Genomic DNA, 10,929 nt, shown 5'->3' with positions numbered 1-10,929 from the left:
ATAATTAAATGTGTATTAACAGATATTTCATTGAAAGAATACATTAGGAATACTCTCCAGCTATTCTCTTTCCCTTTCCCAGTCTAGCTTTCCCAGTTTAGGTAAACTAAATGAATAACATTTCCAGAAAATAACAGCTCCCAGATAAGGGTTTCCATCTAGGTAGACAGAGGTTGTGTTTTTCACAATTGCACTTAGGTGACCAACATCTTACCATACAGCCCAACAGCAGTATCTGAGTCACCACAGGGTATTAAAAAAAAAAAAAAAAAAAGAGTAGTGCAAAAATGGCAATTAAAATATTTCATTTGGTAAATAAAAGCATAAATATTATTAATGTCAATACAAATTTATGATGAATCAAGTCACAATAGTTAATGGGATCTTCAAAAATAAGAACTTGGTCCCACAAATGTCATCAGCAGGAAGAGAAGCATCATTGCCTCCATTTAACAAATTATAGAGGGACAGAGAAATTAAGAAGTTGTTCATTACTAAATTACAGACATGTGTAGCCTAACTGAGAAATGAGTAGAGAACCTTACCTATAAAATCTTCCTCTGTAATACGTCTAAGGCTTTTGACACTGTCTCCTATGAGATCCTCATAGAGAAGCTGATGAAGTATGGGCTGGATGAACAGATAGCAAGGTGGATTGAAAATTGGCTGAATGGCTGGGCCCTTTATTGTCCTGTTGTAAAAATCAATGACCATAATGCCTCTTTAGTCGTCATAACATTTTTGTGCTTATTGTTCAAGTGCACGGCAAATCAAAAAAAAGGAAAAATCTTGGTCTATAAGGCAAAAAATAATTTTGCCTTCAGATGATATATGTGACCTACACTAGTTTATGCTATGGCACCTTTTTGGAGTATGAATGATCTACCAAAAGGAGTGTGGGGTATCTCAGCAAAAGCTAATTCCAAACTGTTTGAGATCCATATCTATTTTGTGCTACACATAGCAAAAGACTTCCACACTTTATTGTGACGCATACTTTGGTTATCTTTTTTGTTATTTTATGTGATTTATGCTGAAAGCAAGTGTCCAAAAGATTTTCCTTCTGTCTGACAATAACGTGGGATCTGAACTGCTCTGTGTTTACAGAGCAAAAAAAATGATAAACCATTTTTTACTTTCTTTTATGCTTCTAGCCACAGCTCATAATATAAACAGGGAATAATTTGGGGGACCTATGAAAAAAAAAGATAACTGAAAACACCAATGTACACCATCCTCTGTTGTACTGAGACATTGATCTACTTAGTTGCCTGCACACTGAGAAACTGCTTTACAAGATTGTAACTTGAAATAGTGTTTACTGGGAGGATTTTTCCATAACCTTTTGACATTTCACATTTTTTACAAGCTGCAGAATAAATTTTTGCTTACTCTTCCCCTTTATTTCCAATGCATTATTAATGCCAGGATATTGCAATCTGCTCTGTCCCTGTAGCAGAAACAAAAAATACTGTGGCTTCATAAGTAAATAAATCAATATTCTCTGAAAATAAAATGCAATGTCTCTGAATATTTAAAATTCTCACATAATATGGTGTATTTTTTCTTTAAGTGATTCTTGCCACTATGAATGACTGTTGATTGTTCCTTTATTAAAATAAAGACAATATTTTAGTGAATAGGAAATTATATGAAAGAAGTTAACCACAGATCGGTTTGCACTAACCTAAAGTGGAATATTCACAAAGGATTTGTTTATGTATGTACTTGCATTTCTTGATGCCTTAATAGTAACTTCAGTGGAAAGCTTCCAAAGGATTAATTGCTTGGTTTTGCACAAGTTCTTTATTTATCATCATTAACAGGCTTGTTTGAAAGAGTTTTTTCATGGTGTAATGTATCATTTACTGAAATTCTCTTTCTGGCAAGCTGACAAAAGGAGTATATTAGATGTTATGCTGTCTAATTACATGGCTTGATTTTAGCAATCATTTCCAATTTGTTGGTCTCAAGACACAGGAAGATAGATAGAGGAGTAGAATATTGTAGATAAAATCCTACAACTCTTCCCACCAGAGCTATATGTAAGATAGAATAAAACTGTTGGGAGAATGTATTTAGTACAAAACTTGTGCTGAAAATAATTAAGTCATTTGAGAGATTTTCTAGATTGTCCGGAGTGGGGAGGAAATCATTGAAGAAATGAACATACCACAGAATGTTTGCTTTGAATAATAATAATACAATATCATAAATTCTAATCTATTCAAAACTGGTATTAAGGGCAATTGAACTGGTCAAAAGTAGATTATTATATTTAGATTATTTCACAGAGTACCTTTCTTACCAATTTTTATAACAACATTTCAGTATAAGTAGTAGTAACAATATATTAACTATAAGATAATTAGAGCCAGAAATTAGTATGCAAAACACAAGTACACTGATTTTTTTCTTATAAAATATGAATGCTAATACTTTCTTTTATATATGGTGAAAATACTAGCTTCATACATTAAATCAATGTCTGCCATTTTAATAAACTTCTCATTGTAATTTATTGAAATTACTGCCACTTTTAATCCTTTTTGAGGATGTTATAACAAAAAAAGACTAATTTTTAGTTTAATGTGCTTTTCTAGAGTTACTAATTATATCAATGAAAGAATTCTTATGACTAGTTTCTCTAATGTGGAGACATTAACACATTAAGTAAAAAATCATTCAAACATGCAGTTGCACTATTGTCACTTCATTTTTTTTTAAATCTGAAAAAAAAAGTATGATTAGCTATTTTCACAAAAATTTACAATTTAAATAGAATACAGTGAAGAATTTAAGAGAGTTAATTTTTGGTCAAACAAAGAGCAGAAGACTAGGCTTCCTCTTTATTGGATTATTAAGATTTTATTTCTAGCCTTCAGAAACTAGTACTTTAGGTAAACTAATATGATGTTAGCTCATGTCTCAATATTGTAAGTATTTCTGTTCACCTAGATCACATCTCTACACACTTTATTTTAGCACAACTTGTTTCCAAAAGTCTGTTTCCAGTTAATCTCTTCAATTTATCCAAGAGTGGGTTTATCAGAATTTTTCAAATTCCTGTCTTCACTTGAATCATGGCTACTCTCATTAAAAGGAAAAGGGGGTAGTTTTGATATCTGAAAGAAAACTCTGAGGAGAGACAAGGACTATTTAAATGAAAAGGCAGTAATATCATAGGAAAAAATGGCTACACATTTAGAAGGAAATGGGCAAATTCCTTACAGAAATTGAATTCTCAGAAATCTCAGCCTTTCTTCATAGGAGAGGTGTTCCATCCCTCTGACCATTTTTGTGGACCTCCTCTGGACCCACTCCAAAAGGTCCATGTCTTTCTTGTACTGGGGACCCCACAACTGGATGCAGTATGCCAGGTGGGGTCTCACAAGAGCAGAAGAGTGGGAGGATTACTTCCTTTGATCTGCTGGCCACACTTCTTTTTATGCAGCCCAGGATACAGTTGGCTTTCTCGGCTGCGATCGCACATTACCAGCTCATGTCCAATTTTTCATCCACCAGTATCCTCAAGTCCTTCTCTACGGGTCTGGTCTCAATCATTTCATCCCTTAGTCTGTGCTGATATTGGGGATTGACCTGACCCAGGTGCAGGACCCTGCACTTGGCCTTGTTGAATTTCATGAGGTTCACATAGGCGCATTTCTCAAGCCTGTCAAGGTCCCTCTGATTGACATCCCTTCCTTCAAGCGTATCAGCTGGATCAATAGCATTACTCTGCTTGGTGTCACTTGCAAACTTGCTGAGGGTGCGCTGAATCCCATTATCTATGTCACTGATGAAGATATTAAACAGTATTGGTCCCAGTACGGACTCTTGAGGGACACCACTCATTACTCATTTGGACATTGAGCCATTAACTGTAACGGTTTGGATGTTGCCATCCAGCCAATTCCTTATCCATCTAACAGTCCATCCGTCAAACCATGTCTCTTCAATTTAGAGACAAGGATGTTGTGGGAGACCGAAGCATAAGCCTTACAGAAAGAAGTCCAGGTAGATGACATCAGTTACTCTTCCCTTGTCCGCTGATGCCGTCACTCCATCGCAGAAGGCCACTAGATTAGTCAGGCATGATTTGCCCTTGGTGAAGCCATGTTGGCTGTCTCTAATCACCTCCCCGTCTTCCATATACTTCATATCTCTGAACGTTATAAAGCGTGATAGATTATATCAATCATATGAAACTCTTGATGTTCTTGATGGCATAGTCTGTCCTCTCCCAGAAATTTGTGGTTCAGAGACACCATGAACCACAAGCAGCATCTTTCTCTTAAGTAGCCCACAATAGATTTCTTTCCCATTTGTTTGTCTGTTTGATTTCTCAGCCCCTCTGAATTTCAGACACTCACAGCACCCTGGGGCATGGACTTCCCCAGCTTACTAACATGGTCGGTGACAAAGTTCCATTGCCTCGGTGCCTGCCAGCACATTGCGTGAGGATGGAGGTAGGGCACAGCCACATAACAGAGCAAACTATCATTCCTCTTTCCCACCCTCCTGGGGCCGCACAACTGCACACCTTCATGCTTGCCTCTTTTCCATCTGAGGAGCTCCAGTGTGCTGAGCTGATGTTCCTACAGAGTCCTTTTCCTTCCCTTCTCCTCCTGATTGCCCTCCTCTTTGTGATTACCAGTGCTGTGCTATGCTTTCAGTTAGGTGGAGGCTGGTTGGAAAATACATATTACCTTTCACATGTTACTGCAACCTGCTTGAACACTGGTCATGTTTGGGTTGGGCAAAGAAGCAGTTACTCCAAGATGTCTATTTTTGAGTGGAAATACCCATTTCCAAGCCTGGCACCACACAATTGAAATTGGTGGCATGTGTACATTATTATACTGGAGCTAGGAGCAAAGAAATTCACTGCTGTCTCCCCAGGCCACTCAGTTCTGAGAAGTCTTCTGCATCTCTTCACAAGTGGCTACTGTTGCCATCCACCACATTTTGTCACCATCCCCTAGTAAGTTTTGTTCATGGGTCTGTCATCTTCTTTTCCAGTTCATTAGTTCAGATCACTTCAGAACAGGTCACCACTCACCGTGGGGAATCCTCAACTTTTATTCCTTGCCTTTGTTTCCAAAGCAGTAACCACTCCCTAGCCCATGGGAGGACCTTCCCCTCTATCTCATCATATCTTGGTTTCTTTAAGAGCCTGAGAACCATGTAAAAAGCCATGTTGAAATCCAGCTGGATGATTTTGAAAAAATATCCCATTTTGCCTGTCTCCCAAACAGAACTTCTAGGTTTGTGGAGCATGACTTTTACTTGCCAAAGCTGTACTGGCTTTTCTTTTTTCTTTCTTTTTTAAAATTTTTGCTGATTTGTGTTTTTTTTTTTTTAATTACAATTTCTTGTATTTGTCTTTTGTGTATAGCGGAATTCTAGCCTAATTTTTCTTTTATCATTCTGGGAACACGTCCTAAAACTTGTAGTCGTATTTTTTGTCTGTTTTCAGGAATTCAACTAGATTGCAGCTATGTTGTTAAGATTTGTTGTGTGTGGAAGACCAGACCTCCTTTTTGCTGTTTATTTTTTTTTTTTTCTGATGGAATATGTTTTCTCCAAGGTACCAATTTAATGACCTTAACATCTTTATATAAGTCTAGACTGAAAAGGTTTTACACCTTAAAAATCACTTTATTAATCTTTCTAATTATTCACTTTGTTCCATTTTTAAGGTTAAACACTGCTGCAGGAGAGAGAGAGAGCGTGCGCTACTACAACACTACTGCAGTAGCTTTTTTATGTATATATGTTGTTGGAAAGCTGCTGGATTTGAGATCCTGTAACATTCTGAACCCTCTCCTGCATACAGGACAGGCCTAAGTCAAGAGCTGCTTATAGTCTTTTTGTCTGACTAAATCACCCAGGAAGCAGTCAATTTCTTAATACACAGCATTGCTCTTGCACTGACATAGCTAATCTAACATTATAAACACATTAGTCAGTGGTCTCAGAACCAGATTTTCAGTTTTACGTTTTTTTTTCCCAGCAGACTTTCACCATTGTGTTTAAATAAATGTATGTTTGATCATGTTTTTTATATTTATTGTCATATGTCCTGCTTAAATAGGACTTTATGGAGACTGCTTTTTATTGCTTTTATCTGAAATTTGGGAACGTATGTTTTATTCTTTATCGTAACCAGCAATTCATATTGCTGTTCTATTCTGTTTAGATGGAGGCCATCTATCCCACATGTGTTTCCTGTTCCTAATAAATCTAAATTCTTCATTCATACAGCTTTTGAACTATTCTTTCCACTATTTCTCTGTTCCACTGTGTCTCCCTCTGATGCCCCATATGTCCTGCAAGTATTTCTGATAATGCTACTACAGATAACCTGTTCTATAAATTGTCATGTAAATTCTTATAAGTTTGTCCACAGGATTTCTCTTGTTTCTTCTAAGATATGTCTGTGATAGCTAGAAGTCTGATATCAGGAAAGCACTAAGTCACTTCCTACTATTCAGATTTCTTTTTTACTGATGTAGGACACCCTGTCTCATTTAACAAAACTATAAATATTTAAAAACTTATAAAGCGCCTTAAGCATTAAAATTTCTGCCTCACTGGACTTTTATATTGATAACTTTGTTTTAGGCTTCTGACTTGCACTTCCCACCCAAATTAATAATAGCAGTAAATATTGCATGTTAATTTTTATGGTTCTGACTCGATAAATATTAAAGAACGTTCTTGTCTAGTTTCACAGCTGATTCAATTCAGTTGTTTCATAACTGATTCAGTTGTACAAACAGATTTTTTATCTAGAGAAATATGGTATCCATTCCTTATTAAAAACAATTCCGCAGAGCAATGCTTATGCTGCTATGTTCTGTGTTGTATAGAATGAAACAATAGTTTTAAACATGTGTTTTAATCTTCTGGATGTGCTTATATTTTGGCTATATCTTGTTATTACAAAATGGTTGCTCTAAAGTTTGCCATGAAAAATGTGTACTGGAAGATCAGGCCTCTTGTGCAAAGCATGTTTCGGTGATATTAACATAATCATCTATTTTGCTATTTTACGGGCGTCTAAAAGATAACATCTTCCAATCTCCCTCTTCCCCTTGTAATGATGTACACCGTAGACCATCTCCTGATTATAACCTGTCCCTGGCAGAGAATTTTCCTCCTCTGACATCTTTGGTACTTCCCCACAAATCACTATAGGCATCTTCTATAGGTACGGAGTGTTTCATCCTCTCCACACTGACAAATCTGTGTGAAATCTGTTAACCTTTAAGTGTTTGAGTTACAGATATGCATACCTTCAAGAGAGCAACACTTTTTAATTAGGCTGTATTTCACATTTAACTCGAGCTAAATTAACATAACAGGCATGTAAGAGCACTTATGACATCAAAATATGCAATAAGCTGATATATTTATAAAAGACATGAAAAAATCGGAGGAAAAGCGCTCCATCTATTTACATTTGATTTAAATCTGTAAGATCTCTTATTTTCCTGAAGCCAACTACTTTATGATAAATGCTTTTCTGACACACACTTCATCAGAGATCCTATCTTTCTATGTATCCCATGCCTCAGATGACATCAGATACACTTTTCTCCTACAGGAGGAAGTCAGTTTTCACAGCTTACCTTCTGTTTGGAATCCTCTAAAAGGAACATAGAGATATAATTTCACACTTTGCTGCCAACCTAGTGTATTCTTTTCTCCCTCAAATGTATTTTTTCTAAATCTGTTGGGAGAGAGAGCTGTGTCAAGACTCAATTAAGTCTCGCTTCATGCTTTTAGGTATATGAAAAAAATATTTCTTTGTCAGAACAGATGTCAGCTTCTGATCTTGATGTAAGTTTAACAATTCCTTGACTCAATAGGTGGTTCTTCATAAGCAACTCATGCTGTACCTTTCAGTATAAAGTATCTACATTCACTGTATTTTATATCAGTCTGTACATTAAGTGCATTTTTAACAAGCTTTTAAATGGGTTTGATACATGCAGGCTATTTATGCTATGATGTGCTATTAAGCATATAATAAAATCAACACTTGGGCTTTTGGCTATCCTGAGCCATATATAGTTTCTCTGTATTTAAGAAGCATTGAAGTAGAAAACTCACTAAGTTCCTTGAAAAAGCTTAAAAATAGGTGCTTTTAAAAGGCATCCAGCCATTGTCAGTGTCATGGGTGATAATTTTTCCTTTGCATTCCTTTCATGGTATGACTGTTTGTTTATACCTGTCTTTTACAAAATCAGAGACACACAAACAGAATCTAAAAATGTAGTAACCTTACCCTTTGGATATGTTAGAATGTCAAAATACATACTTAGTCAAAATTTAAGAAAACAGATTCTTCTAAACTTTTAAATTCAGAATTAAACCTTTTAAAAACTACTACTTTCAATAAAAAATCCATGACTCATTTAGATTTTAAAGGCATAAATATCTAAAATGGACTTTAAACATGTATTTCCCTAAGCTTCTGAGTATTCATTATAATTCCTGCTGGGAATGGGAACTTCTACTCATTTTCCTTAGGTCAGTACTGACATTTCATTTAAAAATCTTTCTCCTTGAACACATGAAAAAATCATTTGACTTTCTATTTTTATATTTTGAAATTTTATATTTTCTGGAATGAGAATGGGTTCAGGTTCTAGTGTAAAATTATGAGGGACTGGGCAAAACATAATGGATATCATTTATCTAGGTCTTGCAGGCTTCTGTGGAGTATATCATGTTTAGAATTTCTGTGAGACACTCACACCTGTTTGACACCAGTATTGTATCACCGAGGATTTTAGAATGCCACAGACTAGCCTGGATATAACACAGCTTCAAGTAAATTATCACAGCCAAAAACACTTAAGTCATATACGTCCTTAAAATGCTGTTACTCCTTTTGTATAACATTGCAGTACCTTCTTAGCAGGAATAATCTTATTCCAAACAGAATACTGCAGGTGAGATGGACTGTGCATACTGAGCCCTCTGACAACCCAGCTGCACTGTATAATGTATCCTCTAGCCTTTGGGTAACCTTTCGTTTTTCTGTCTCTGACATTTTCTAGGTAATATTTGAAATCCTTCATTACAAATGATGGCAACACTATACACAGAATGTTACATCCAAATTTTTTTTGTGCAAACATAAATAATCTTGTCATCTTTGTATGTTGGGGAAAATTACAGAAAAAAATTACAAGATAGGCTGACTATTTCACCAGAAATTTAGACAGAAATATCTTTGGGAAATGACATATTTAATAAACATGTAAACAAAATATCATTGTTCTTCTAAGATAAATCTCTGAGCATTCTTATAGATATCTTAGTGAAAGAGCAAGGGATAATTTAGCAAATCTGAGAATCAAAGGCATCACTTTGTTTGAATGTCTACATGTTCTTTCGTTCCAAAGGCTGTTTAAAATTTCAGTGTTCTTTCAGAAATTCAGATACCAAAATGCTCTGATTTATTCTCATATGCTGTTCTCATTTGTTCTGAAATACAGAGGATGTTACTGCATGCAGCAATAGCCTCTTTCTTAGGTAGCTGCATCATACTAAAGCTCTTGGGCAAAGATCAGCCAGGCTAGAGCAAGCACCACTGCCTCATATACACCCTCAGTGTTTTGTGAACTCATCTGTTTTTCCCAGGCCTTCAGAAACAAGGTCTGGACAATAGCATGAACAGCATTCAAGCAGGCAAGGAGAAGAATTTGCAAGGATTTCCTTGGAAAATGAAAAGATTTTGCAAGGCAATGGCAAATTATTTTTTCTTTTTTTCTTATTTTTTAATCTAGTCCCCTCAGCATTATTATGACCATCTTAATAAAAAAGAGGAATGCATTGTTTTCTTAAATACATAGTGGGAGGCCAACATGAGAGGACCTGAAAAGTGTTCTGATCAAAACTTGAAATGAAAACCAGAAATATTAGAAGTTTGATACATTTAACCTTCCTTTTACTCCTTAAGCAAAAAGGAAGGTGTTGTGATGTTTTCTTCATCACAGTTGTATAAACTGAAATGGGCAAGCTCTAGCCCTAATTCACAGACAAGTCACAAAAAAGAAAAGCTAAATAGGTTAGATAAACAGGGCAAAAACCCAAAAGCAGCTACTCACTCTTGCAAGTGAATGAAAATGCAAATAGAAGTCCAACATAATTTGGGATGTCCCAACTACTCTATTGAGTATTAGATGTACCATTACCAATGCCATGGGCGAGTGCATGTTCCCAAGATTCTAGCAGCTCACTCAGTCCCTGCTGAATACATCTAAATTATGGACTAGCGTGTGTAAAGAGACAAGCACCAGGGTTTGACTGTTCACATGTTCATATCATGCCTTTAATGGCATTGAAGTTGACATTAAAGCCTAGGCACATACTGGGTAAGCACAGAGAACTAACTGCCAGGTGACCTGGGTGTGCTTTTGATGATGCTCTGGTGCACATTTCCAGTCTTGGTTACATCAGGAGATAAACCACTTTGAGGGGACCAGCAGTATCCACAAGTGAATACTACCAGACTCCAAGAAAAGACAAAAGACACATTTGCACCAGAAAAAAACCCTCCCACATTATAAATCCCTAAGGTTAGGTGAACTAGAATGCTCGCTTGTGCTCATGGTGAACTACTAGAAGAAAACAGAGTGAGAAAAAAAATTTCTCCTGGGATTTTCAAAGCCTCTACTATATTGCTACACTAAGACTGTTGTGGCACAGGAGGACATCCAGGTGGCAAAAGGAGAAATTATATGAGACCTCCTCACCAAACTATGCATATGTGTCTTCTCACACTAGGAAGGTAACTTCATGTGTGAATATTTTTACTGATCAGAAAAAAAAAAAAAATTAATAGTTCTAGTGATACACAGTTGGAGGAATGGGTATAGAGAGAGATTGTTAACCAGAGAGGGCTACACA

The sequence above is a fragment of the Calonectris borealis genome, chromosome 1 (genome assembly GCF_964195595.1).
Source record: "Calonectris borealis chromosome 1, bCalBor7.hap1.2, whole genome shotgun sequence".
Taxonomy (NCBI): domain Eukaryota; kingdom Metazoa; phylum Chordata; class Aves; order Procellariiformes; family Procellariidae; genus Calonectris; species Calonectris borealis.
This window is presented reverse-complemented; position numbering follows the sequence as displayed.